Source organism: Staurois parvus, unplaced genomic scaffold, assembly GCF_062004578.1.
Source record: "Staurois parvus isolate SC_StPar_1 unplaced genomic scaffold, SC_StPar_1.0 ptg000019l, whole genome shotgun sequence".
NCBI classification, from domain to species: Eukaryota; Metazoa; Chordata; class Amphibia; order Anura; family Ranidae; genus Staurois; species Staurois parvus.
Window position 1 is genome coordinate 4,212,820 of NW_028317815.1, and position 22,973 is coordinate 4,235,792.

A 22,973-nucleotide genomic window follows, 5' to 3' on the forward strand; every position below is an offset into this window, starting at 1 on the left:
AGGGAAGACAGAATTGTTACTGAGTGCCAGAGAATTGTTACTCAGGGACAGACAGAATTGTTACTGAGTGCCAGAGAATTGTTACTCTCACAGACACAAAATTGTTACTTGCACAGACACAGAATTGTTACTTGCACAGACACACAATTGTTACTCAGGGCCACAGAATTCATACTCAGGGACAGACAGAATTGTTACTGAGTGCCAGAGAATTCTTACTCAGGGCCACAGAATTCATACTCAGGGACAGACAGAATTGTTACTCAGGGACAGACAGAATTGTTACTGAGTGCCAGAGAATTGTTACTCAGGGACAGACAGAATTGTTACTGAGTGCCAGAGAATTCTTACTCAGGGACAGACAGAATTGTTACTGAGTGCCAGAGAATTGTTACTCTCACAGACACAAAATTGTTACTTGCACAGACACAGAATTGTTACTCGCACAGAGACAGAATTGTTACTCAGGGCCACAGAATTCATACTCAGGGACAAACAGAATTGTTACTGAGTGCCAGAGAATTGTTACTCAGGGACAGACAGAATTGTTACTGAGTGCCAGAGAATTGTTACTCTCACAGACACAAAATTGTTACTTGCACAGACACAGAATTGTTACTTGCACAGACACACAATTGTTACTCAGGGCCACAGAATTCATACTCAGGGACAGACAGAATTGTTACTGAGTGCCAGAGAATTCTTACTCAGGGCCACAGAATTCATACTCAGGGACAGACAGAATTGTTACTCAGGGACAGACAGAATTGTTACTGAGTGCCAGAGAATTGTTACTCAGGGACAGACAGAATTGTTACTGAGTGCCAGAGAATTGTTACTCTCACAGACACAAAATTGTTACTTGCACAGACACAGAATTGTTACTTGCACAGACACACAATTGTTACTCAGGGCCACAGAATTCATACTCAGGGACAGACAGAATTGTTACTGAGTGCCAGAGAATTGTTACTCAGGGACAGACAGAATTGTTACTGAGTGCCAGAGAATTGTTACTCTCACAGACACAAAATTGTTACTTGCACAGACACAGAATTGTTACTCGCACAGAGACAGAATTGTTACTCAGGGCCACAGAATTCATACTCAGGGACAGACAGAATTGTTACTGAGTGCCAGAGAATTGTTACTCAGGGACAGACAGAATTGTTACTGAGTGCCAGAGAATTGTTACTCAGGGACAGACAGAATTGTTACTGAGTGCCAGAGAATTGTTACTCTCACAGACACAAAATTGTTACTTGCACAGACACAGAATTGTTACTCGCACAGAGACAGAATTGTTACTCAGGGCCACAGAATTCATACTCAGGGACAGACAGAATTGTTACTGAGTGCCAGAGAATTGTTACTCAGGGACAGACAGAATTGTTACTGAGTGCCAGAGAATTGTTACTCTCACAGACACAAAATTGTTACTTGCACAGACACAGAATTGTTACTTGCACAGACACACAATTGTTACTGAGTGCCAGAGAATTGTTACTCAGGGACAGACAGAATTGTTACTGAGTGCCAGAGAATTGTTACTCAGGGACAGACAGAATTGTTACTGAGTGCCAGAGAATTGTTACTCAGGGACAGACAGAATTGTTACTGAGTGCCAGAGAATTGTTACTCGCACAGACACAAAATTGTTACTTGCACAGACACAAAATTGTTACTTGCACAGACACAGAATTGTTACTCGCGCAGACACAGAATTGTTACTCAGGGCCACAGAATTCATACTCAGGGACAGACAGAATTGTTACTGAGTGCCAGAGAATTGTTACTCAGGGACAGACAGAATTGTTACTGAGTGCCAGAGAATTGTTACTCAGGGACAGACAGAATTGTTACTGAGTGCCAGAGAATTGTTACTCAGGGACAGACAGAATTGTTACTGAGTGCCAGAGAATTGTTACTCGCACAGACACAAAATTGTTACTTGCACAGACACAGAATTGTTACTCGCACAGACACAGAATTGTTACTCGCACAGACACAGAATTGTTACTCAGGGCCACAGAATTCATACTCAGGGACAGACAGAATTGTTACTGAGTGCCAGAGAATTGTTACTCAGGGACACCTAATCGTTGAATTAAATAGTATGTCAGACAACATGCAGAGGAGTGGCAGAGGAGGCAATGTTTTAGGAGCGAGCAGACGTGGCAGCAGAGGAAGGGGTCGAGGCAGCAGTATTCGCAGCCAGAGGCCAGTGCTCCCGGTGTCATCCAGCGGTCGTGTCTCCACCGACAACCCTGCCGTCATTGATTGGTTGGCTCGGTCGTCTTCCTCTTCCCAGGTCACCTCTGACACCTACAGCCAACGGTCGGTGGGTACGTCAGACACAACCGTTAGTTGGCATGGCCCGGGACCAAGCCCACTGAAATCACGTGTCCTCTACCTGCCCCTGTCCTTTGCTGTTCCCTCACCAAGCGAAGTATCGCATGCTGTGGGCTCAGCCCCACTGTACAGTGAGGAAGAGCTAACAGAGGGCGGTCAGGAACGGGGGGAGACATCGGCCTTTTCAGCAGCCAAGCGAACAAGTACTGGCGAGGAGAGTGGCTCGGTAGCCGGTCTAGAGACAGGTCTGTCTCCTGACCCAGACGCAGCCGAGGGGGCTAGTAGTGAGGCGGAGACCCTACTTGATGATGAGGAGGTTGATCGCACTTGGCAGCCTCGTCGTCATCAGGCAATTTCTTCCGCATCATCAGGAGAAGAGGGTGGCAGCTTGGCAGCGAGCAAAACAGTCGGTGGGTTGCCCAGGAGACAGCAGCAGGGTCGCATCAGTGTCAGTGGAGCCAAACGTCCACGGAGTAGAGCACCAGCTCCACTGCAGCCTACCACCACGGCCAGTAGTGGTGCCGGTGCGCACGGAGGAAGTAGCAGTCAGCCAGTGAAGAGTAGCGGGGGCAAAGTTTCCTACTCGGTGGTGTGGCAATTTTTCCTCAAGCCGCCCGAGGAAGTAAATGTAGCCGTATGTCGACTATGTGGCCAGAAATGCAAGCGTGGCCAGGGGGCCCATGTTGGGACTACAGCGTTGCGTCAGCATATGCAGCGTCACCATTCGGTGGCCTGGGAAAACCGTGATAAACATACGGCGGTTCTGCCTGCCCCAGCCCCCGCTCCATCACCCGCTCCGTTACTTGCTCCGTCACCCGACGTCGTCAATCGCCCTCTATCAGCCAGTCAAGGCTCCAACACCTCTGCTGAGGGGAGTTGTCGCTCATTGGCATCTTCCGCTCGTTCAGATGCTCCTTCTCCTGCTACTCCTCTTCTCGGATTCCGTCAACAGTCTTTCTTGGAATCCGTATCCAAGAGACAACAGTTTGCGAGCACGCACCCGACGGTGCAAAAGCTGAACGTCCTCCTGTCCAAGTTGCTGGTGCTGCAGTCCCTCCCTTTCCAACTGGTGGACTCAGCACCTTTCCGAGAAATGATGGCTTGTGCCGCGCCGCGGTGGAGAGTGCCAAGCCGTCATTTCTTTGCCCAAAAGGCAGTGCCAGCCCTGCATTCACATGTAGAAGAGATGGTGGGCCAGTCTTTGAGCATGTCGGTCTCTGCCAAAGTGCACGGCAGCGCCGACGTGTGGAGCTGTAACTACGGTCAGGGACAGTACATGTCATTTACGGCCCACTGGGTGAACGTGGTGCCGGCACAGCCGCACCAGCAACTTGGACAGGTCATGACGCTTTTGCCTCCACGTTTGCACGTCCTTGGTCCAGCAAGCATGTCCGCCTCTACCACCTCTTTTTCCGCCGTGTCCTCAGCCGCCACCCCCGTGCCAAGTCCCATTACCCGACCGGCATATCACATGTGCAGGGCGCAACGGTGTCACGCTGTGCTGCACCTGGTATGCCTTGGCGAACGTAGTCACACAGGGGAGGAACTGCTGAGTGTAATGAACAGAGAAATCGACAGATGGCTGTCTCCGCGCAAACTAAAAATCGGAACCATGTTGACTGACAACGGAAAGAACATGGTGTCTGCTCTGCGTCAAGGAAGGTTGTGCCATGCGCCATGCATGGCTCACGTGTTCAATCTGGTTGTCAAGCGGTTCCTAAAATCCACCATCCCACTGCAAGACATCCTTAAAATGTCACGTAAACTGTGCATGCATTTCAGCCATTCCTACACCGCAAAGAACACCCTCATTGAGCTGCAGCGGCAGAACGGAATTCCACAGCATCGCCTGATCTGCGACGTTGCAACAAGGTGGAATTCAACCCTACACATGTTAGACCGCCTTTACGAGCAGCGAAAGGCCATCACCGATTTCCTGATGTTACAAGCGGATAAAGGTACTCCCCTGTGTAACTTAGATGTCAGCCATTGGCAGCTCATGCGTGACACCTGCCGCTTGCTCAGGCCCTTTGAGGAGGCCACGCTATTCGTGAGTCGGCAGGACTATGGGATGAACGACGTCATTCCTCTGTTGCACGTCCTGGAACAAATGCTGTTAACAATGGCTGGTCAGGGTGCGGTAGACGTGGCGCACAGATCTCAACGCCACATGACCCCTGTGGGGGCAGGACAGGAAGAAGAGGAGGAGGTAGAGGAGGACATTTGTGCTCAGGAATTATTGAGTGAAATGGGTGGTTTTTCCACTCAGCGGACAGGAGTGGAGGAGCAGGAGCATCTGGTAGAGGAGGAGGAGGAGGAGACAGAGGACCCAGACGCACCGTGGCAGTATGCTGTGGAGATGGAGGCAGGGAGTCCCTCGCATTCCTTGGCACAAATGGCCCATAGCATGCTCGGTTGCTTGCGTAGCGACAGCCGAATAATAACCATCAGACAGAGGGATGACTTTTGGCTGTCCACCTTGTTGGACCCTCGCTACCGGTCCAAAATGGTGGCCTTTTTCACACCTGCTGAGAGGGAGGCCAAAATTACGTACTATAAAAACCACCTATGTAGTCAGTTGGTCTCTGCCTTTGTGCGCCATCGTCCATCCTCAGACACTGTGGGCCCTGTGCGCTCGCGTTCCGCTGGCATGGCAGCAGGGGAGGGGTGGGGTGGTAGGAGCAGTGGCAGCTCCACCAGCAGCGGCTGCCTCAGTCTGCAGTCGATGATGAGTAGCTTTCTTCACCAGCGCAGTGAGGAAACTACTAACCAGCCGCAGCAGCAGCAGCAGCATCAGGTGGACCTGGAGCAGGAGCTCAAACAACAGGCTTGGGCCTACTTGGACAGCACCCTGCCAACCGAGGTAGACAATCCCCTTGACTACTGGGCAACGAAACTTGACCTTTGGCCCCAACTAGCTGAATTTGCCCTTGAAAGGCTGTCATGCCCGGCCAGTAGCGTGGCATCGGAGCGCGTGTTTAGTGCGGCAGGAGGTATTGTAACTCCGCGGAGGACACGACTGTCCACCCAAAGTGTGGAGAGACTCACGTTTGTGAAAATGAATCAGGCGTGGATTAGTCTGGATTTCAAACCACCAGTTCCTGACACAACTGACTAAATCCGCCATGAATCATGCCTCAAACATGTGCCACTTTCAGGTCTCCTCACACTGCTGGTGTGTTGAATTTTTTGACATAGGGTGCTGGCAGATTACGGGCCTCCTATAGCTGCTGCCAGGCCCCTAATCTGCCATAGGCCCCTATATACCACCTCCTCCTGCTGCTGCCAGGTCCAGAGTCTCTCATGGGTCCCTGTACGGCCTCCCATTGCTGCTGTCTCCATCGCCACACTCTGCTGCCATGTGCCACTTTCAGGTCTCTTCACACTGCTGGTGTGTTTAATTTTTTGACATAGGGTGCAGGCAGATTACGGGCCTCACATAGCTGCTGCCAGGCCCCTAATCTGCCATGGGCCCCTATATACCACCTCCTCCTGCTGCTGCCAGGTCCAGAGTCTCTCATGGGTCCCTGTACGGCCTCCCATTGCTGCTGTCTCCATCGCCACACTCTGCTGCCATGTGCCACTTTCAGGTCTCTTCACACTGCTGGTGTGTTTAATTTTTTGACATAGGGTGCTGCAAGATAACGGGCCTCACATAGCTGCTGCCAGGCCCCTAATCAGCCATGGGCCCCTATACCGCCTCCTCCTGCTGCTGCCAGGTCCAGAGTCTCTCATGCCATGTGCCACTTTCAGGTCTCTTCACACTGCTGGTGTGTTAAATTTTTTGACATAGGGTGCAGGCAGATTACGGGCCTCACATAGCTGCTGCCAGGCCCCTAATCTGCCATGGGCCCCTATATACCGCCTCCTCATGCTGCTGCCAAGTCCAGAGTCTGTCATGGTCCCTGTACGGCCTCCCATTGCTGCTGTCTCCATCGCCACACTCTGCTGCCATGTGCCACTTTCAGGTCTCTTCACACTGCTGGTGTGTTAAATTTTTTGACATAGGGTGCAGGCAGATTACGGGCCTCACATAGCTGCTGCCAGGCCCCTAATCTGCCATGGGCCCCTATATACCGCCTCCTCATGCTGCTGCCAAGTCCAGAGTCTGTCATGGTCCCTGTACGGCCTCCCATTGCTGCTGTCTCCATCGCCACACTCTGCTGCCATGTGCCACTTTCAGGTCTCTTCACACTGCTGGTGTGTTGAATTTTTTGACATAGGGTGCTGGCAGATTACGGGCCTCCTATAGCTGCTGCCAGGCCCCTAATCTGCCATAGGCCCCTATATACCACCTCCTCCTGCTGCTGCCAGGTCCAGAGTCTCTCATGGGTCCCTGTACGGCCTCCCATTGCTGCTGTCTCCATCGCCACACTCTGCTGCCATGTGCCACTTTCAGGTCTCTTCACACTGCTGGTGTGTTTAATTTTTTGACATAGGGTGCAGGCAGATTACGGGCCTCACATAGCTGCTGCCAGGCCCCTAATCTGCCATGGGCCCCTATATACCGCCTCCTCATGCTGCTGCCAAGTCCAGAGTCTGTCATGGTCCCTGTACGGCCTCCCATTGCTGCTGTCTCCATCGCCACACTCTGCTGCCATGTGCCACTTTCAGGTCTCTTCACACTGCTGGTGTGTTAAATTTTTTGACATAGGGTGCAGGCAGATTACGGGCCTCACATAGCTGCTGCCAGGCCCCTAATCTGCCATAGGCCCCTATATACCGCCTCCTCATGCTGCTGCCAAGTCCAGAGTCTGTCATGGTCCCTGTACGGCCTCCCATTGCTGCTGTCTCCATCGCCACACTCTGCTGCCATGTGCCACTTTCAGGTCTCTTCACACTGCTGGTGTGTTAAATTTTTTGACATAGGGTGCAGGCAGATTACGGGCCTCACATAGCTGCTGCCAGGCCCCTAATCTGCCATAGGCCCCTATATACCGCCTCCTCATGCTGCTGCCAGGTCCAGAGTCTCTCATGGGTCCCTGTACGGCCTCCCATTGCTGCTGTCTCCATCGCCACACTCTGCTGCCATGTGCCACTTTCAGGTCTCTTCACACTGCTGGTGTGTTTAATTTTTTGACATAGGGTGCAGGCAGATTACGGGCCTCACATAGCTGCTGCCAGGCCCCTAATCTGCCATGGGCCCCTATATACCACCTCCTCCTGCTGCTGCCAGGTCCAGAGTCTCTCATGGGTCCCTGTACGGCCTCCCATTGCTGCTGTCTCCATCGCCACACTCTGCTGCCATGTGCCACTTTCAGGTCTCTTCACACTGCTGGTGTGTTAAATTTTTTGACATAGGGTGCTGCAAGATAACGGGCCTCACATAGCTGCTGCCAGGCCCCTAATCAGCCATGGGCCCCTATACCGCCTCCTCCTGCTGCTGCCAGGTCCAGAGTCTCTCATGCCATGTGCCACTTTCAGGTCTCTTCACACTGCTGGTGTGTTAAATTTTTTGACATAGGGTGCAGGCAGATTACGGGCCTCACATAGCTGCTGCCAGGCCCCTAATCTGCCATAGGCCCCTATATACCGCCTCCTCATGCTGCTGCCAGGTCCAGAGTCTCTCATGGGTCCCTGTACGGCCTCCCATTGCTGCTGTCTCCATCGCCACACTCTGCTGCCATGTGCCACTTTCAGGTCTCTTCACACTGCTGGTGTGTTTAATTTTTTGACATAGGGTGCAGGCAGATTACGGGCCTCACATAGCTGCTGCCAGGCCCCTAATCTGCCATGGGCCCCTATATACCACCTCCTCCTGCTGCTGCCAGGTCCAGAGTCTCTCATGGGTCCCTGTACGGCCTCCCATTGCTGCTGTCTCCATCGCCACACTCTGCTGCCATGTGCCACTTTCAGGTCTCTTCACACTGCTGGTGTGTTAAATTTTTTGACATAGGGTGCAGGCAGATTACGGGCCTCACATAGCTGCTGCCAGGCCCCTAATCTGCCATGGGCCCCTATATACCGCCTCCTCCTGCTGCTGCCAAGTCCAGAGTCTGTCATGGTCCCTGTACGGCCTCCCATTGCTGCTGTCTCCATCGCCACACTCTGCTGCCATGTGCCACTTTCAGGTCTCTTCACACTGCTGGTGTGTTAAATTTTTTGACATAGGGTGCAGGCAGATTACGGGCCTCACATAGCTGCTGCCAGGCCCCTAATCTGCCATAGGCCCCTATATACCGCCTCCTCATGCTGCTGCCAAGTCCAGAGTCTGTCATGGTCCCTGTACGGCCTCCCATTGCTGCTGTCTCCATCGCCACACTCTGCTGCCATGTGCCACTTTCAGGTCTCTTCACACTGCTGGTGTGTTAAATTTTTTGACATAGGGTGCAGGCAGATTACGGGCCTCACATAGCTGCTGCCAGGCCCCTAATCTGCCATGGGCCCCTATATACCACCTCCTCCTGCTGCTGCCAGGTCCAGAGTCTCTCATGGGTCCCTGTACGGCCTCCCATTGCTGCTGTCTCCATCGCCACACTCTGCTGCCATGTGCCACTTTCAGGTCTCTTCACACTGCTGGTGTGTTAAATTTTTTGACATAGGGTGCAGGCAGATTACGGGCCTCACATAGCTGCTGCCAGGCCCCTAATCTGCCATGGGCCCCTATATACCGCCTCCTCCTGCTGCTGCCAAGTCCAGAGTCTGTCATGGTCCCTGTACGGCCTCCCATTGCTGCTGTCTCCATCGCCACACTCTGCTGCCATGTGCCACTTTCAGGTCTCTTCACACTGCTGGTGTGTTAAATTTTTTGACATAGGGTGCAGGCAGATTACGGGCCTCACATAGCTGCTGCCAGGCCCCTAATCTGCCATAGGCCCCTATATACCGCCTCCTCATGCTGCTGCCAAGTCCAGAGTCTGTCATGGTCCCTGTACGGCCTCCCATTGCTGCTGTCTCCATCGCCACACTCTGCTGCCATGTGCCACTTTCAGGTCTCTTCACACTGCTGGTGTGTTAAATTTTTTGACATAGGGTGCAGGCAGATTACGGGCCTCACATAGCTGCTGCCAGGCCCCTAATCTGCCATGGGCCCCTATATACCACCTCCTCCTGCTGCTGCCAGGTCCAGAGTCTCTCATGGGTCCCTGTACGGCCTCCCATTGCTGCTGTCTCCATCGCCACACTCTGCCATGTGCCACTTTCAGGTCTCCTCACACTGCTGGTGTGTTGAATTTTTTGACATAGGGTGCTGGCAGATTACGGGCCTCCTATAGCTGCTGCCAGGCCCCTAATCTGCCATGGGCCCCTATATACCGCCTCCTCATGCTGCTGCCAAGTTCAGAGTCTGTCATGGGTCCCTGTACGGCCTCCCATTGCTGCTGTCTCCATCGCCACACTCTGCCATGTGCCACTTTCAGGTCTCCTCACACTGCTGGTGTGTTGAATTTTTTGACATAGGGTGCTGGCAGATTACGGGCCTCCTATAGCTGCTGCCAGGCCCCTAATCTGCCATAAGCCCCTATATACCGCCTCCTCATGCTGCTGCCAAGTCCAGAGTCTGTCATGGGTCCCTGTACGGCCTCCCATTGCTGCTGTCTCCATCGCCACACTCTGCCATGTGCCACTTTCAGGTCTCCTCACACACTGCTGGTGTGTTGAATTTTTTGACATAGGGTGCTGGCAGATTACGGGCCTCCTATAGCTGCTGCCAGGCCCCTAATCTGCCGTAGGCCCCTATATACCGCCTCCTCATGCTGCTGCCAGGTCCAGAGTCTCTCATGGGTCCCTGTACGGCCTCCCATTGCTGCTGTCTCCATCGCCACACTCTGCCATGTGCCACTTTCAGGTCTCCTCACACTGCTGGTGTGTTCCATTTTTTGTCATAGGGTGCTGGCAGATTATGGGCCTCCCATAACTGCTGCCAGGCCCCTAATCTGCCATGGGCCCCTATACCGACTCCTCATGCTGTGACGTTGCAACAAGGTGGAATTCAACCCTACATATGTTAGACCGCCTTTACGAACAGCAAAAGGCCATCACAGATTTCCTGATGCTAAAAGCAGATAAAGGTACTCCCTGTGTAACTTAGATGTCAGCCATTGGCAGCTCATGCGTGACACCTGCGCTTGCTCAGGCCCTTTGAGGAGGCCACGCTATTCGTGAGTCGGCAGGACTATGGGATGAACGACGTCATTCCTCTGTTGCACGTCCTGGAACAAATGCTGTTAACAATGGCTGGTCAGGGTGCGGTAGACGTGGCGCACAGATCTCAACGCCACATGGCCCCTGTGGGGGCAGGACTGGAAGAAGAGGAGGAGGTAGAGGAGGACATTGGTGCTCAGGAATTATTGAGTGAAATGGGTGGTTTTTCCACTCAGCGGACAGGAGTGGAGGAGCAGGAGCATCTGGTAGAGGAGGAGGAAGAGGAGACAGAGGACCTAGACGCACCGTGGCAGTATGCTGTGGAGATGGAGGCAGGGAGTCCCTCGCATTCCTTGGCACAAATGGCCCATAGCATGCTCGGTTGCTTGCGTAGCGACAGCCGAATAATAACCATCAGACAGAGGGATGACTTTTGGCTGTCCACCTTGTTGGACCCTCGCTACCGTTCAAAAATGGTGGCCTTTTTCACACCTGCTGAGAGGGAGGCCAAAATAACGTACTATAAAAAACACCTATGTAGTCAGCTGGTCTCTGCCTGTCTGCGCCAACGTCCATCCTCAGACACTGTGGGCCCTGTGCGCTCGTGTTCCGCTGCCATGGCAGCAGGGGAGGGGTGGGGTGGTAGGAGCAGTGGCAGCTCCACCAGCAGCGGCTGCCTCAGTCTGCAGTCGATGATGAGTAGCTTTCTTCACCAGCGCAGTGAGGAAACTACTAACCAGCCGCAGCAGCAGCAGCAGCATCAGGTGGACCTGGAGCAGGACCTCAAACAACAGGCTTAGGCCTACTTGGACAGCACCCTGCCAACCGAGGTAGACAATCCCCTTGACTACTGGGCAACGAAACTTGACCTTTGGCCCCAACTAGCTGAATTTGCCCTTGAAAGGCTGTCATGCCCGGCCAGTAGCGTGGCATCGGAGCGCGTGTTTAGTGCGGCAGGAGGTATTGCAACTCCGCGGAGGACACGACTGTCCACCCAAAGTGTGGAGAGACTCACGTTTGTGAAAATGAATCAGGCGTGGATTAGTCTGGATTTCAAACCACCAGTTCCTGACACAACTGACTAAATCCGCCATGAATCATGCCCCAAACATGTGCCACTTTCAGGTCTCCTCACACTGCTGGTGTGTTCCATTTTTTGTCATAGGGTGCTGGCAGATTACGGGCCTCCCATAGCTGCTGCCAGGCCCCTAATCTGCCATGGGCCCCTATACCGCCTCCTCATGCTGCTGCCAAGTCCAGAGTCTCTCATGGGTCCCTGTACGGCCTCCCATTGCTGCTGCCTCCATCGCCACACTCTGCCATGTGCCACTTTCAGGTCTCCTCACACTGCTGGTGTGTTCCATTTTTTGTCATAGGGTGCTGGCAGATTACGGGCCTCCCATAGCTGCTGCCAGGCCCCTAATCTGCCATGGGCCCCTATACCGCCTCCTCATGCTGCTGCCAGGTCCAGAGTCTCTCATGGGTCCCTGTACGGCCTCCCATTGCTGCTGTCTCCATCGCCACACTCTGCCATGTGCCACTTTCAGGTCTCCTCACACTGCTGGTGGGTTCCATTTTTTGTCATAGGGTGCTGGCAGATTACGGGCCTCCCATAGCTGCTGCCAGGCCCGTAATCTGCCATGGGCCCCCGTACCGACTCCTCATGCTGCTGCCAGGCCCGTAATCTGTCATGGGCCACTGTTGTCGCTTGTTGGCATATTCCGCTCGTTCAGATGCTCCTTCTCCTGCTACTCCTCTTCACGGATTCCGTCAGCAGTCTTTCTTGGAATCCGTTTCCAAGAGACAACAGTTTGCGAGCACGCACCCGACGGTGCAGAAGCTGAACGTCCTCCTGTCCAAGTTGCTGCTGCCAGGCTCGTAATCTGTCATGCGCCCCTGTACCGCCTCCTCATGCTGCTGCCAGGTCCAGAGTGTGTCATGGGCCCCCGTACCGACTCCTCATGCTGCTGCCAGGCCCGTAATCTGTCATGGGCCCCTGTACCGCCTCCCCATGCTGCTGCCAGGTCCAGAGTGTGTCATGGGTCCCTGTACGGCCTCCCATTGCTGCTGCCAGGCCCGTAATCTGCCATGGGCCCCTGTACCGACTCCTCATGCTGCTGCCAGGCCCGTAATCTGTCATGGGCCCCTGTACCGCCTCCTCATGCTGCTGCCAGGTCCAGAGTGTGTCATGGGTCCCTGTACGGCCTCCCATTGCTGCTGTCTCTATCGCCACACTCTGCCATGTGCCACTTTCAGGTCTCCTCACACTGCTGGTGGTTTCCATTTTTGTCATAGGGTGCTGTATGGCCTCCCATTGCTGCTGCCTCCACCGCCACACTGTGGCTCCACACTCTGGTTTTGGCCCCGTGACTGCCCAAATGAGTGAAGTGTGCGGTGATTCTAAGATCGACGGCACTCATCTGCATGTCATACTGACTGACAGTATTATTTCTCTTCCCCAGCAGACTCCAAGGGCATTTAAATTAAAGGTACAGTGTTCTGCACTAATATTAAGTCTCTCTGAAGCCTAGAAACACCCTTTTTTAAGTTAAATTCACAGCGAATTTATTCGACTCGAATCGAATATTGTCCACGAATTCGCCGAATCAGTCGAATCGAATTTTTCATTTCTTCGCTCATCTCTAATTATAATTTATTTTCTGTGGATCTATTATCATATCATCATATTAACAGTTGGTTGGAGTGATAAAGATTGGCACTAATTTGCACTTTATCTGTAAGATTTGGATTACACGGGTTGCACTATTTTTTGTAATGCACTATTTTGCACAATAATTTAATACCTTGTGGTAATATTTTGGAGCACTTGAATAATTAGTTTTGCACTTTATATTTATTATTATTTAGTATATTTAGAGATAGCGCTGCACTTTATATATATATTCAACAATGGAATTGTTTTTTTCTTATGAACGATCAGTAATTTAAGTCCTGGCAGTTGTATCTTACCTGTATTTATTTAATATGTAGATGTTTTAGCACCAAGTTGACTATATGATAATAAAAATCTGAGGCACCAAAGAATGTAACTTTTTCTGTATACATTGTAGACATTGGATGCAATATATTGAGTTCAGCTACTTTGTTTCTTATAGTGCAACTGGAAGACAGTGGTGTGATCCAAAGCACTAAACTTTTTTACCTAAGGAGCTGCTGACGGTAAACCAGTTAAGGAATTGCTGATTCCTATAATGCTTTTGAGGTTGTATGCGCTGCACAAACTGTTGGCGCTATATAAATCCTGTATAATAATACATCATTTTGCCCTCATATCGAAGCGCAGAAACCTTTTGACTGCTGTAGGAAAAAAGAGTGACACCTACCGTATTTGCCGGCGTATAAGACGACTTTTTACCCCTTAAAAATCTTCTCAAAAGTCGGGGGTCGTCTTATACGCCGGTATAACATGACATGACACTTTTTAGGGGGGCGGCGCGGTGCCGCCGCCGCCCCCCCCTTCCCCTAACGGAAGGGACACTAAGTACAGGGGTGGGCAGGGGCTATTTCTTACCTGGTTCCGGTCCCACGACGATCCGGTCCAGGAAGCGCGGCTGCGCCTTCAGTTCGGCCACTGGAGTTCGCGCGGCTGCTCGGCTCCGCCTCCTCACCAGCGATTGGCCGCCAGAACTGTAGCTCAGGAAAGGCACACAGGCGGCCAATCACCGGCGAGAGGGTGGAGCCGAGCGGCCGCGCGAAAATCGAGTGCAGGACCAGCAGGTAAGTGGTCAGTGTAGAGGTGCTGCTGCAACCACATATGCTGGCTGTAGCAGCACCATACGAGAACAGAGTCAGCAAGTGTCAGTGGGAGGAATAGTGCCCCATCATTGGTGTCACTGATACCAATGATGGGGCACTATTCCTCCCACTGATACCAATGATGGGGCACTATTCCTCCCGCTGATACCTATGATGGGGCACTATTCCTCCCACTGACACCAACGATGGGGCACTATTCCTCCCCCCCACTGACACCAACGATGGGGCACTATTCCCCCCCCCCACTGACACCAACGATGGGGCACTATTCCACCCCCCACTGACACCAATGATGGGGCACTATTCCACCCCCACTGACACCAATGATGGGGCACTATTCCTCCCCCCCACTGACACCAACGATGGGGCACTATTCCCCCCCCCACTGACACCAACGATGGGGCACTATTCCACCCCCCACTGACACCAATGATGGGACACCATTCCTCCCACTGACACCAATGTTGGGACACTATTCCTCCTACTGACACCAATGATGGGGCACCATTCCCCCCACTGATACTAATGATGGGACACTATTCCCCCCACTGATACCAATGATGGGGCACTATTCCCCCCACTGATACCGATGATGGTGCACTATTCCTCCCACTGGTGTGCACTGGAAGAGAGGTAGTCTTATACGGCGAGTATAGCCCAAACACTACATTTTAGCAGGAAAAGTAGGGGGGTCGTCTTATACGCCCAGTCGTCTTATACGCCGGCAAATACGGTACTTCTCCTATTAACCATTTCCTGACTACGCTATAGCCAAAAGACAGCTACAGCGCAGTCAGCTCTGTCAGTCCTGGGAGGGCGTCCATGGATGTCTTCCCAGAACCACACCCCCCATGTGCCCCTTGGGGCACGCGCCATACACAATCTGTGATCGCTGTGTCCTCTGGACACAGCTGATCACATGTCCAAGTAAAGGGACAATCAGAGCCTCCTTTTACCATGTGACCAATTGTGTCCAATCACAGATGATCACGGTGTAATTAGGAAATGCTGGTTATTGGCAGTCCTCTCCTCACACTGAAAGCTGAAAGCATGTGAGGAGAGCCAGTAAACAGCATTTCTCAGGGGAATATCTACACTGATCATCAGGGCACTGATCATCGTTCAGTGTTTCCCCATCAGTGCTGCCAATAGTGTCCATCAGTGTCCATATGTGCTTGTTTTCAGTGCCCATCTGTGCTTGCTTTCAGTGCCCATCTGTGCTGGTATTCAGTGTCCATAGGTGCTTGCTTTCAGTGCTCATTAGTGCCCATCTGTGCTGGTATTCAGTGCCCGTCTGTGCTGGCTACCAATGCCTATCTGTGCTGGCTTTCAGTGCCCATTGGTGCTGGCTATCAGTGCCTCCTCAGTGGTGCCTCTCAGTGCGCATCAGTGTCACCTATCAGTGCCACCCATCAGTGCACCTATCAGTGCCCCATATCAGTGCAGCCTCATCAGTGCCCATCAGTGCAGCCTCATCAGTGCCCATCAATGCAGCCTATCAGTGCCCATCAGTGCAGCCTCATCAGCGCACATCAGTGACGGTGAAAAATCACTTAATTACAAAACTTTATAACAAACACTTTTTTTCAACATTTTTGGTCTTTTTTTGTTCCAGTGGTGATTAAATACCACCAAAAGAAAGTTCTCTTTGTCTAAAAAAAAAAGATAAAATTTAGTTTGGGTACGGTGTTGCATGACCACACAATTGTCATTCAAAGTCCGACAGTGCTGAAAATTGGCCTGGGCAGGAAGGGGGTATAAGTGCCCAGTAGGGAAGTGGTTAAGGAACTACTGGATAAGGTTAATTTCCCAAGGATGGCATTTGCAAACAAATGCCAAGTCCAAAGGAAAAAGCAAAATGCTGTCCCTACTGGGAATTATAGAGTAGATAGATCAGCTAAGTAAATTGTCATAATGGTGGTGTCTACATCATTTAAAAAAAAAAAAATAAGCTGGCCTACATATAAACATTAAAAAGTCTACCAAGGAATACAAAACAAAAATGGAGTTTGCAAACATGAGAATAGTCTGAACTGTATGCTCCACCCACGTTCTTTTGTTAGATTTTACTATACATTTTCCATTTTGTAAAATGATAGGAATCTCCTGCGCTACTCAAAATTGGACTAATAGCAATTATGGGGAGGGGGCTGCTAACACCCAACCATATACCAAATGGATATTGTGCAAAATATAAAGTGAATTGGTGCAGCGCTACACCAATACTACACTACTCCCTCACTGGTTTATCCTAACATAAACAGATGAAATAAACCAATAAATGATGTACAATAAATATGTAAAATAGAATAGAAAGCACATAAAACAGTTTGAATCATCAAAAATGGCTCAAATAAAACTTAAAAGTGACTAATGAATGCCACAGATGCAATTAATTGAATACAACAAGCCAATCTCTCACAGTTTATAAACTGAGCTGATCTACTAAGGGATCCATAGTGGAACAAAAAATGAATAGATAATGTGTAGAGAAAGAAACGCCAGTGAAAGAAAAAGTCCTGATGGGACTTCAATATTTATGAACTATAATAAGCATAAAAGGTGAATCCCTACATCAATAATCACACTAATAGTAATGGTGACCACAAAGGGTGTAAAATAGCCACAAATTTGTGAAAAATAGTGAATCCCTGAATATGGGATTAAATATATCACACAATAGTGACAAGTGCAGTGATAATAATAATCAACATAAAAGGTGAATCCCTAAATATGGGATCAATAAATACATTAATATTAATAGTGACCACAAAAGCTATGAATTAGCCAAAAATAGTGAAAACAAATCTGTGAAACCCTGAATGTGGGATTAAATATATCACGCTAAAGTGAAAGTACAGTGATTATGAGACCAAAAAAATAAATAAATACATTTAATCAATAAATTAAAACATAAATAGGTGGTATCACAACAAAAAGTGATATAAAAAACACTGTTGAAGTGTCACATAAAAATTTTCCAGAAAAATAAAGTTCAATGGTGCATATAAAAACACCAAATAATACAACGACTCAGAAGGTGCAGGTGATATAGTTAAATTCGCATGACAACCAGAAGGAAATAATCCATAAACGGCTGAATTTCCCCCTTACGTCCTTGAAGCGACCTAAAGGGCCAAAACGTCTGTTAGAAAACAAGAATGACCATCCACGGCCTGGTCCACCCTTCTCGGATAGTATCGGTCTGCAACGGCGGTATCCCCTTCGCAGGTTAGTGAACGAAGCAGCAGGATCCCCCTCAGGGATGATATGGTATAATACAGTCAGTTCACATCGAGAACAACACCCAGGTCAAACACTGCAGCTTCTCAAACTGGCTCCCTTGCTTTTGTATTAACAAAAGAGAATGAGTTCTATGGTGAACAAATTATGGTTTGTACTAAGGTTCATACAATTTGCTTTAAGATTTTGGAAAAATGCATAATTTGTGCTAAGTACAACTCAGGAAAGCTAGAAGAAAGAATCTCAGAAACATCTTGGAAAACCATTGTACTTAGAGACTACAAATAGATGACATTTGCTTGCCTGAAAATATGAGTTATTTCTGTAGATATGTTTTCAGGATGAATCTAGGCCTGGCCATTTGCCAAAGTTACAAGTCACCGCTAGAAAGAAGTTGATAATGGAGACTGTATATTCCATATAGTCTAAATGCAGGCTTTCCTAAGCTCTATAAGACAGAGCCTTTCCCTTTTATGTGTGGGGGTTTCATCTTCCTCCCACGAAGTATGTTGCTGTTGCCAGCACAGATCCTATGACACCACCACAATACATCCCCCTGAAGAAGATTCATATCAAGAGCTGAAACGCATCGGTTTTAATTTGCATATTTTTGTTTCTGCTTATTGTGGCTTATGTATCCTCTATGGAACTACCTACAATGTCTTCCTATATGCATGGTGTTTAGTGCAATGTTTAACATTTTCTATAATAAACATAATCTTTAAACTTCATTTGTTTAGTTTTTGGTGTATAAAAAGTTCCTTTCCCTTTTGCTGTCATTTTTCATATAGTTCCCCAACAGGTCTGCACTCTTCTTGTAATTGACAGCAGGCAGTGGTATCTTTTGCTTGCAATCCATAGCCCCTGTCAGGAAGACTGAGTGCATGGCCATGCCAGAAGATCTGCCTGTGCACATAATGCAGCTTGTAGATCAGTACATAGAGTCAGGACTGATCTTCTGTTGCTGACCCTGGCTTGTGTCCTGTCTTCATCTGCTGCCTGGTGTTTTGATATTTCTTCTGCTAGCCTAATATTAATCCCAGATTGGCTTCTGATCCTGGTTCTGTCTTCTGATTTGGTACCTCTGATACAAGGTTGTTGCTGACTCTGCCTTGTCTTGAATATGGCTTTGCTCCCTGCACCTGCAAGTTCCTGTGGTCCATCAGTGTGCCACCACTCTGCCCAAGCTCCAGTCTGAGCATCCGCAGCATCTCAATAGCATGCAGACTGTCGTCTGACTTCTCACCGTGCCAGGAACTACCGCAGGTTTATGCGTCACTCCTCATCCTGCTCACCCAGGATTAGGGAGAAGCTGAAGGTTTTTTTCCCCAATGGGCAAACGTTTGTACAAATCCTTTTATTTTGCAGATTGTCAGACTGGGTTAAAAACCAGAATTTGAGTCCCACTAAATTTCTAGTGACACATTTTCCTCTAGAAGAAGAGAAAAGATCAGCCATGACAAAGGTCATATTAGACTCACTTCATTTGTGGGTAATCATTCCAGTTCCTCTTTCTCAGTAGGACTCAGGCTACTACTACATTATCCTGATAAGAAAACTATTGGACAAGCATCAAATGATCTTAAATCTGAAATTTCTCAACAAATCCATCAAATAGAAGAAGTTCAAAATGGAAAGCATTTTCACAATAAAGAACTCACTACAGCTGCAGCTTTCATGGTAACTCAAGCTTTAAAACATGCTTACCTCCATGTGCTGATAAACCAATTATTTATTACTGCAATAAGAAAAGCAGAAGGTATGCACCATTTTCAGTACCAGGCTCCCATCTGGACTACCCTCGGGCCACGCAAAATTGTTGCATAAGACATAAAAACGTTTGAATGCAAGAGTTCATTCAACAGTCTACATAATTCCCTACATGGATACATTTTAAATGTTCCCCAAAACAGAAGCTCTAGTTCTAGCAAACTTGCTGAAGACTTCAGACTTGTACAATTTGAGTTGGACAACAAACATGAAAAAGTCTATCCTAATACCATCTCTACAATACCTTCTTTGGGCTACACGATAGATATTTCTCTGCAAAAATATATTCTAAATCACAAGGAAAACAGGGCATCACTGTCAGTTATGGAAGATTTGTCCCTGACCAAATAGGTGTCAGTAAGGAAGATCATGGCCATAAAATGGACACAATTGCACAAAAGGATTCTGCAATCTTTCCTCAGACTGCATTGGAGCAAGTCTGCATAGAACTTGAAAGCGACAGTTTGCCTTCCCAGGTATATGAAAAATTCCCTGCAGTGGCAGAAATCGGAGGCTGCACTAAAAGAAGAAAGACTCTGGACAACTCTGGGGCTCATTACCAGTTCATATTACCATGGACACAAGTGCGTGAGGATGGGGAACCTACATGGATGGAAAGGTAATACTGGAGAGCTAAAGGATGTAATTTTCTTCTTCAAATAGCTGAAAACTGACAGCAGTACAATAAGCAATTACGCATTTTTAAGACCAGTTAAGGTGGTCTCATGTGCAAGTGCTATCAGATAATATAACAACCTTTCCCTATACAACCCATCAGGGGGGCTTGAGATCCAAAAAATTAACTTTGCAAACTGTTTACTTCAGTGGGCAGAGGGGAACCTTGCATCCATTTCAGAAGTCCTTATAAAAGAATAGAAGAATCAACTAGCAGATTTTCTGAGTATGAAGAAAGAAGACCAGGGGGAGTGGGAACTTCAGCAGAAGGTATTCAAAATATTTGGGAATATCAACAGTGGATTTATTTGCCTCAGAAAAAAAACAATAAGACAAAAATATTCTTCTCTCTGAACACAGGGGATCAAGCACCAGGAGTAAATGCTTTAGGGCACCCTTGGACCTTCTCCGTATTGGGGATTATTTAGATGGGGATCGACTGTACTCTCTACAACATTTTCGGGGTATACACCAGCTTCCATCCAGTGAGACCTTTCGATATAACCAAATTGCATCCTTTATACAATCCAAACTTAAATTGTTGAAAGAACCCCTAACACTCACTTCCTTTGAACTATCCCGTCAAGCCACTGGTATGCTGAAAGGTGGAATATCCTCTATATATACTTCCCTTATTAATCCAAAAACCAAGCTCCTTTATATGCTTCATTGGAAACGGGACTTAAATATCTCCCTAGAACTAACTGATTGGCAGACACTGCTTAAACTCTGTCCAAGATTTCTATTAATACCACACTAATAGAATCTAACTATAAAACACTTCTACGATGGTACTTGGTCCCTACACACCTTGCAAAAATACATCCTACTACATCGCCTTCCTGTTTTCAGCGCTGTGGGCAGGAGGGAACCATGTGCCATATTTGGTGGAAAAGCCCTGTGGTGACTAGATTTTGGATCCGAATGTTTAACTTTATTTACTCCGTCACAGGAGTGAATATCCATAGATCCCCAGAGATAGCTGTTTTTCAAAAGTTACCCTCAGGAATCCCTAATAAATCAACCAAATTGATCCTTTACATGATCCTGGATTCAAGAATCACTATTGCTAAATATCGGTATTGGTGATACCACTTGACTATGTTAAAAATAAAGTAAATTGGATCATGGTTAATGACAAACTCACCTGAATTCTCAATAACAATACATCAAAATTCGACAGAACTTGGGATCTGTGGATTCAATACCTCTCCATCCCTTAGAGAGACCATGGCTGACCCTCATTTACTTCACTCTTTCTCTTGTTCTCTTTTTCTCATTTTCATTCTCATTCTTCTTTTATACTTTTTGCTTCTAACATTTCCTTTTGATGTATCTAACTTTAGTACGTTACTACGGTTTGGTCATGCTCATGATTAATCATTTTTCACAGTGAAATATGTACTGGAATTCTGTCTATTGTTGCATCTTATCCTCTTTATCTGTAGATTACACCAGAGCAACGTCCTGGTCCCATACATGCAAGCTATGTCCGATTCCTCAATCTTTCTGTACAATGTCAGTGCCACATGTGAATATTGTCCTAGAAATTCCATATCTCTCATTTGTTGGTCTGTATGTTTGATAATTTTAATAAAAAGATTGAAATATGAAATTAGGAAAAATGTATCCAGGACCAGTTATCTAAAAACTTGGAAATTTAAGTAATCCTGGCCCTCATCAGCTAATGCAGACTGGCATGTGGACTTTCTACAGAGTGGTACTAACAAAGGCCTCTCCACTACTAAGCCAAAGTTTAGGAGGCAGCATTTTCAGTATGTCTGGTTCAATACCTGGCTCAGTTATTTTTTCATAGCCCTGTCAAATAAACATCCATGTAATAACCCTTCCATACAACTCTGGGACCTATCTTTTGTTTTGTCAACTCTTGGAAAGTGTGCTTTTGAGCCGATTACATACATGTCATTAAAATTTCTCACCTTGAAATTAGATTTCCTGATAGCCATCATGGCCAAAAGGAAAGAGTTACTGTATATGTAAAGAGCCTTACTGGACAGTGTGGTATTAAAGACTGACCCCATGTTTTTTCCATAGGTATCCACCTCCTTATATCGTTCACAGGAGTATATGCTTCTGTTATTTTGCAACCATCCAAGTAATGAGAAGGAAGAGGATTTTGTCCTATTAAAGGTAAAGAGATGTATCTTGCAGTTTTTAGAATCGACCAGAGAAATCATAAAGTCAACAGTATTATTTTAATTGTGTTTGGGGGTTCCAACAAAGGGAAGTGAGACTCTAAAGTATATATCAGAAAATAGATCAAGTCAGCTATTAAAGTAATATTAAACCAAATAGCAAATATTTATTATATAGCAGCTTACCAATTCTTAGATGAAATGGCTGCATTTGGTCTTTTTTTAGGCTTTCTTTCTTTATTTTAACCTGGTGATCCAGCCAGTAAATCTGTCATTTTTCAATTCAACAAGCTCTCCTGTAAATGTTGCAGTTGGAGTGCTGACACAAACCATTTACTGGAGTGCTTACAGTGATCGGCTTTTGTTTATTAAAAAAAAACCTTTATCCCAAAGTAAAAAAGCTGTAACTGCTACCAACTGTTTTTCAGTTGGTAATTCTTTGATTTTTACATGTCCTTTTTCTGGTTAGCTATCGCTCTTATACTCTGTAGTGTGTAATTACTGTTGTGGGCTTTATTTATCATTATTGCTGTTCTAAAAAAAAATATACAGACACTTGGAATATTATACATACTGTAGTTAACCAGTTTACTTGTAGATGGATTTCAGTGTTCTCTTTATGATATTCATCCATGTCACAATGTTCCTGAGTGGCTTTTGCAATTAGGGACAATTAAGCACAACCGTAATCATTAACATCAAGGTCAATATATATGTCATATACCAGAGATGTCAAGATTTAACCCATGAGTCTTCAGATACAGAACAGCAGGAAATTGTTCCAGTGCAGTTGTTTTCCATGTTTTAAATATAGTTTGTGCTGTATTCTGATATTGTTTAAAAGATTGTCTGTATAGGCTAAAAACGTAGTAAAGGCTAACAAGGGACATTACAATAGCGAACATTACAATTACAAAC